Here is a 7,691-nt window from a genome sequence, read left to right on the forward strand (position 1 = left end):
AGGAGGAGGGAAGGAGGGAAGGGCAGCAGGAGAGAAGGAGGGAAGGGCAGCAGAAGGGAAGGAGGGAAGGGCAGGAGGAGGGAAGGACCAGAGAATCCGAGGAGGGAAGGAGGGAAGGGCAGGAGGAGGGAAGGGCAGGAGGAGGGCAGGAGGGAGGCGGCGTGGCCCTCCTCCCGGCCCGAGAGCGCAGGAGACAAGGAAGGTCACATGGATTATTCCTTTCTCGTCTGGCGGCTCGGGGGCACGCGTGTACGTTCGTGTGTGCGTGTCCGTTTGTTGGGGAATGTTTATGCGCGCGTTTGTGTGTTGGGGTGTATGTGTGTGTATGATGGTTGGTGTGTATATTATGTCTAGATGTGTGTGTGTGTGTGTGGGTGTTTGTCTGTCTGTCTGTCTCTCTGTCTGCTTGCCTGCCTGCCTGCGTGTTTTTGTTTGTGTTTGTCTGTCTGACTGTATCTGCATCTGTGTCTGTCTCTTAGCGTATATCTCTTTTCTCGTATATACGAAACAGGCAGAGGATAAATCACTAAAAATGAGTAGATAAAAGTAAATAAAACTAGAGAGACAGACAGACGGCCGAGCGGGAGAGAGAGCGCGCCTTTGCCCAAGTCTTTTGTCGAGTTGACGCTCAGCTCGACGTGGTTGGGGCGCCGTCCGTGGTTCTTTTGAAGTTGCAATGAGCGTGATTTCATGCAATAGGCCATCTCATTTTCCTCGCTTAAAGTTCGCCACACATTCTTCCTCATTTGGGGTCGCGTTTTGCGGGGGTCTTTTTTTTTGGGGGGGGGGGGAGGGGGCATAGGTGGGGGGGTCGCTTTGGGGGGTTATGGGATTGGGTGGGGTGTGTGGGGGGGGATGTGATTATCGTGAGTTAGTTTTTTTTTTTTTTATTATATGTTGGTTGTGTGGGTGGTTGTATCTTTAATTTGCTAGTATAGCGGTTTAGAACCTCCCTTCCCCATTTCCTCCCTTCCTCCCTCCTTCTCTTCCACCCTTCCTCCCTCCTTCCCTCCTTTTCCTACCTTTCCTCCCTCTCTTTTCCCTCCCTCCCTTTGTCCCTTCCTCCCCCCTTCTCTCTCGCTTCTCCTGTTCCTCTCTCTTCTCCCTCCCTCTATTTATCTCTTGTCTGTCTACCTACCTACCTATCAGTCTATCCATCTCTCCATCTGCCTATCTATCTACCAATCCATTTTCTCTTTGTCTGTCTATTTATAAAGGAGACAAAATAAGAGAGAAATAAAAAATAAATGATAAAAAAAAGAGAAACGAAGAAAAAAAAGGAAACGAAATCATTTAATAAATATGGAAAATAAAAACAACCACAACAACAGGAATTAGAGACCGCTAGGACGGAAGGGATTAAGTCGATCAGAGCAATTAAAGGATCATCGAGAGCGGCGGCGTGTGCGCGCGCGGCGACAGTGAGGGATCGCTTGGCGTATTGTAACCCTGCTGTGGCGCCGTCGCGGGCTGCGTGGCCGGGCCTTGGGGTCTCGCTCTCGCTCTGTCGCTCTGCCGTTCTCTCGCTTTCTGTCGCTCTGTCGCTCTCTTGTTCTGTCGCTCTGTCGTTCTGTCGCTCTGTCGTTCTCTCTCTCTCTCTCTCTCTCTCTCTCTCTCTCTCTCTCTCTCTCTCTCTCTCTCTCTCTCTCTCTGTGTGTGTGTGTGTGTGTGTGTGTGTGTGTGTGTGTGTGTGTGTGTGTGTGTGTGTGTGTGTGTGTGTGTGTGTGTGTCTGTCTCTGTCTCTTTGTCTCTCTCTCTCTCTCTCTCTCTCTCTCTCTCTCTCTCTCTCTCTCTCTCTCTCTCTCTCTCTCTCTCTCTCTCTCTCTCTCTCTCTCTCTCTCTCTCTCTCTCTCTGTCTATCTATCTATCTATCTATCTATCTATCTATCTAATTCACACTCTTTCCATCTCATTCCCACTTTTTCTTTTTTTTCTCTTTCTCTCACATACACAAAAAATAGCACACATAAGTTGTTTATTTGTTTATTTGTTGTTTTATCAAGCATCGCCGAGTCCCATAATCTCGAAAATTTCATTATAGTTATCTTTTTTTTCTGGTCTTCTAGTCTGCAATTTTGTCATACATATTTTGTTGTTTTTTTGAGGTGGTTGCCACTTTCTATTTTTTTTCTTCCTTTTTTTTTCTTTGCTTTGTCAATTTTAAGTGAATGATAAGCATGTCGGCGGCGAGGACTTCATAGTTGAATGCGAATTTAAAGTTCATGTCTGTTCTCGTGTTCTCCTTTCTCCTCGTTTATTATTATTATTTTTCTTTTTTCTTGTTCTCTCTTCTTCATATTTTATCACTGTGTCTTTTTCTAACATTATTATATTTTTTTTTCTGTGCTTTTTTGTTCGCTACGATTTCCATTAATTTTCTATTTCTTATATTTGTTTTTGGTTGTATATATCTTGTCCTTATTTTGAAATTTTGTTTTGCTTTTATCTTCTCTCTCCCCTTTTCGTTCTCTCTTCACACTTCTATTTCTTTCCTCTCCTCACTTTTTTTCTCTCTTTTTCACCTTTATTCTCCTGCCCCGTCTCTTCTCTTTCTATTTTTTTTCTCTGAGATGCACCAAGCCTTTATTTTTCCTCTTATCTCGCGCCTAAAAGGGTCGGACAGTTGTGGTCGAGGCTGCGGTGACGGATGGCTGTCATAACGTAAATTGTCAAGGCAAGAGGCATGTGTGTTGTGGGTCTGGTGTGTGTGTTGTGGGTGGGTGGGGGTGGGGGGAGGGGAGGGGGGTATGTGTGTGTTTGTGTGTAGGTGTGGGTGTTATTTCTCTGTTCGTCTGTTGGTTTGTCTGTGTCTGTCTCGGTCTCATGTTGGTTTGTCTGTCTATCTCTCCCCCTCCCCCTCTCTCTCCTCCCTCTCTTCTCTCTCTTCTCTCTCTTCTCTCTCTCTTTTCTCTCTCTTTCTCTCTCTCTCTCTCTCTCTCTCTCTCTCTCTCTCTCTCTCTCTCTCTCTCTCTCTCTCTCTCTCTCTCTCTCTATATATATATATATATATATATATATATATATATATATATATATATATATATATATATATATATATATATATATTGCTTGCTCGCTCGCTCGCTCGCTATATATATAAATAGATAAATAAACAAACATAAATATAGATATATATATGCAAATGAATTTAGATCAGCGAACACTGTATATGTGTGTATATAACTTCGCCTGTATCTCGCCTTCCCTTCTTATTTATTACTAATTTTTTGCTTCCGGCCCTTCGCGACTTTTTTTCCGTCCCGCACGATCCGACCGCCCAGCGCCCACGATTGCAAATTGCCAATTAATTAAGCAGAACAAATAGCAATGGGAGGAAGGGAGGGGTGGAAGGGGGTAGGGGGCAGGGGATAAGGGGTAGGGGAGGGGGGAACTTCCATTAAGAGAGGGAAGCAAGAGAAAGGAAGGAGGTAGAAAGTATGGGATGAGGAGGAGAGGAGAGAGGGTTAGAGGTACTAAGGGGGTTATCATTAAGAAGGGAGGGAGGGGGGATACCATTAAGAAGGGAGGGAGGGGGATACCATTAAGAAGGGAGGGAGGGGGGATACCATTAAGAAGGGAGGGAGGGGGGATACCCTTAGGAGGGGAGGGAGGGGGATACCATTAAGAAGGGAGGGAGGGGGGATACCATTAAGAAGGGAGGGAGGGGGATACCATTAGAAGGGAGGGAGGGGGATACATTAAGAAGGGAGGGAGGGGGATACCATTAAGAAGGGAGGAGGGGGATACCATTAAGAAGGGAGGGAGGAGGGAAACCATTAAGAAGGGAGGGAGGGGGATACCATTAAAAGGCAGGGAAGGGGATACCATTAAGAAGGGAGGGAGGGGGGGAATACCATTAAGAAGGGAGGGAGGGGGGATACCATTAAGAAGGGAGGGAGGGGGATACCATTAAGAAGGGAGGGAGGGGGGATACCATTAAGGAGGGAGGGAGGGGGATACCATTAAGAAGGGAGGGAGGGGGATACCATTAAGAAGGGAGGGAGGGGGATACCATTAAGAAGGGAGGGAGGGGGGATAACCATTAAGAAGGGAGGGAGGGGGGATACCATTAAGAAGGGAGGAGGGGGATACCATTAAGAAGGGAGGGAGGGGGATACCCCTTAAGAAGGAGGGAGGGGGGATACCATTAAAAAGGGGGGGAGGGGGGTACCATTAAGAAGGGAGGGAGGGGGATCCATTAAAAGGGAGGGAGGGGGATACCATTAAGAGGGAGGGGGGGGGATACCATTAAGAAGGGAGGGAGGGGGGATACCATTAAGAAGAGGGGGGGGGGATACCATTAAAGGGAGGGAGGGGGATACCATTAAGAAGGAGGGAGGGGGGAAAACCCTTAAGAAGGGAGGGAGGGGGGATACCATTAAAAAGGGGGGAGGGGGGATACCTTAAGAAGGAGGGAGGGGGGGTCCATTAGAAGGGAGGGAGGGGGGTACTAAGAAGGGAGGGGGGGATACCCTTAAGAAAGGAGGGGGGGGATACCATTAAGAAGGGAGGGAGGGGGATACCATTAAGAGGGAGGGAGGGGGTTACCGTTAAAGGGGGGGAGGGGGATACCATTAAGAAGGGAGGGAGGGGGATACCATTAAGAAGGGAGGGAGGGGGGATACCATTAAGAAGGGAGGGAGGGGGATACCATTAAGAAGGGAGGGAGGGGGATTTCCATTAAGAAGGGAGGGGGGGGGGATACCATTAAGAAGGGAGGGAGGGGGGGGGATACCATTAAGAAGGGAGGGAGGGGGGATACCAGTAAGAAGGGAGGGAGGGGGGTTACCGTTAAGAAGGAGGGGGGGGATACCATTAAGAAGGGGGGAGGGGGGATACCATTAAGAAGGGAGGGAGGGGGATACCATTAAGAAGGGAGGGAGGGGGGATACCATTAAGAAGGGAGGGAGGGGGATACCATTAAGAAGGGAGGGAGGGGGGATACCATTAAGAAGGGAGGGAGGGGGGATATAGTGAGAGTTGTAGGGGATGGAAAACGAAATCGAAAGAGAAGAAGCGAAAGGGAGGAGGGGAAGGGGAAAGAAAAAAAAGTGGAAATTGAAATGGAAGAAAGAAAGGTGGGGGGAAGGGGAAAAAAAGAAATTGAAATAGAAGAAATGGGGGATGGGTGAAGAAATTTGGAAAGAAAACAAGATATAAAAAGTTCGATTAGACTGGGGACGGAGGGAAAGATTTAAAAAAAAGAGAGAGAGAAAATGAGCTATTATGAGGGGACATAATACCTCGGCTGGAGATTGGGGATGATGATTAGGGAATAAGGAAAAGAGGGATAGGGGAATAAGGTAAAGAGGAGGAGGAGTAAGGGAAGGGGAAAATGGGGATGGGGAAATGGGAAAGAGAAGGGGAAATTGGGAATAGGGAAAAGGGGAAAGAGGAAAAGAGAAAAGGAAAAGAAGAAGGGTGGACAGAGAAAATGGGAAGAAGGAATGGAAAGAAGGGGAAGGAAGAATAGGAAATCGGGAAAAAAAACGATAGAGGGAAGGATAATAGGAAAACGAAAAAAAAATGGGGAACAAGAAAAGGGTAATAAGTGAACGGAGAAGAAGAGAGGCATTAGGGGGAAAAAGGGGCTTTCTCCCTCTCTCTGTCTCTCTCTCTCTCTCTCTCTCTCTCTCTCTCTCTCTCTCTCTCTCTCTCTCTCTCTCTCTCTCGCTCTCTCTCTCTCTCTCTCTCTCTCTCTCTCTAATGGAAAGAGAGAAATGGTTAATGGAAAGAGAGAAAACCCCGGGCGGCCGCATGTTGACACGCCGCGTCAGGTTCACTCTCCGGAAGACTTCTTCTTCATAATGAAGGATTTTGGTGGAGGAGGAGGAGGGAGGGGTGGTGGAGGAAGGGGGAGGGAGGGAGGGAGGGGTGGTGGAGGAAGGGGGAGGGAGGGAGGGAGGGGTGGTGGAGGAAGGGGGAGGGAGGGAGGGGTGGTGGAGGAAGAGGAGGAGGAGGGAGGGATGGTGGAGGAAGAGGAGGAGGAGGGGGGGATGGGTGAGCTGGTGGAGGAGGCGGCGTTAGTGGAAGAAAGGAAGAAGGAAGACAGACAGTAAGGAGATTCAGGAAGAGAAAGAAAAGAGAGATGAAGAAGAAGGAGAAGGAGACCGTTCTTTTTTCAGCTTCTTAATCCAAGCATGACGAGACAGAAGCAAAAGGGATGAATTCAGTTTCGGAGAATCAGAAGATGAGACATGGAGGGGGGGAGGGGAGGGGAAGGGAGGGGGAGGGGGGGAGGAATGGAGATAGGTTAGGTGAGGCACTTATTAATGAAAAAAAGGAGACAAAAGTGGATGGTGGAAGATGTGAAAAAGGGGAGATAAAGAGAATTTCTGATAAAAGAGAGAGAGAGAGAGAGAGAGAGAGAGAGAGAGAGAGAGAGAGAGGGAGAGAGAGGGAGAGAGAGAGAGAGAGAGAGAGAGAGAGAAAGAGACAGAGAGAGAGAGAGAGAGAGAAAGAGACACAGAGAGAGAGAGAGAGAGAGAGCGAGAGAGAGAGAGAGAGAAGGTTTGGAGGTTAAAAAGAAAGGAATGGGGAAAGAGACGGAGGAAAGGAAAGATGAGAAAGAGAAGAAGAGAGAGAGAGAGAGACGAACGAAAGTCGGGTGCGTGTTGCGTGTGTGCGTGCCATGTAAGTGTAAGGAATTTGCGTTTTGCTCGTGTGCGTATGTGTGCGTCGGGTGTGTGTTGGATGTGCGTATGTGCGGATGGGCGTGCGCGGACACGTGATAGATGTAATTCACGGAAGTGGACGGCCGAAGGTTCGAGAAGCATTCCAGTCGCCGAGATTGCAATGGACAGTTTGCGGCAGAGCGATGACGTCACAATGTTGCAATGGGGTGATCTTCATTTTCTCTCTTTCACTCCCTCTCTTTCTCTTTCAAGTCCTTAATTTTTTATTTATTTATTTATTTTTTTCTCTAGAATAAAAATATGTAACACGCGCGAGTGCAAAGAATCTAGCTGATGGGCGCGAATGTCCTGCAGAATTGGCGTTAAAGCAGATTCGCACTTGAAAGCGAGAAGTGGCTTTGCGAGGCGAGAATGGTAAAGATTTATCCTGATCTTGAGTCTTGTGGCGGCAGAGGCTCGAGGGTTACCAAGTCGGGTTTTTAAGGGCGAGCAACAAGACCTTGCTGCATTTTTTTTTTTTTTTTTTTTTTTTTTTTTTTTTTTTTTTTTTTTTTTTTTTTTTTTGATGTTAGCAACGACACGACACCATCGCCGCGGGTACCAACACAAAGCATATCCCTTCTCTCTGCCCGTCACTTCCCCCCCATCTCCTCTCTCTTTTCTCTCCTCTCACTGGGTCTTTCTCTCTGGTCATCTCTCATTCGTTCTTTCCTCCTCTCCTCGTCTCTTTCTCTCTCTCTCCTGAGGGGTCTTTCTCGTCTCGTCCCACCAATCTTTCCTCTCTCTCTCTCTCACTCTCTCTCTTCCTCTCTATCTCTCTCTCAGCATCCTCGCACATCTTCTCTCTCATCTATCTCTCCTCTCACTTTCTCTCTCCGTCTCTCGTTTTCTCTCTCTCGTCTCTCCTCTCTCTCTCTCTCATCCTCCTCCTCTTCTCTTTCCTCGCTCTTTCCTTCTCTTCATCTCTCTCATACTACTCTCAATCCGTTTTCTTTCATCTCTCTCTGTCCTCTCCTCTCACCTCTCTCGTACATCCACATATCTCTCATCCTAATC

The sequence above is a fragment of the Penaeus monodon genome, chromosome 41, assembly GCF_015228065.2.
Source record: "Penaeus monodon isolate SGIC_2016 chromosome 41, NSTDA_Pmon_1, whole genome shotgun sequence".
Classification (NCBI taxonomy): Eukaryota; Metazoa; Arthropoda; class Malacostraca; order Decapoda; family Penaeidae; genus Penaeus; species Penaeus monodon.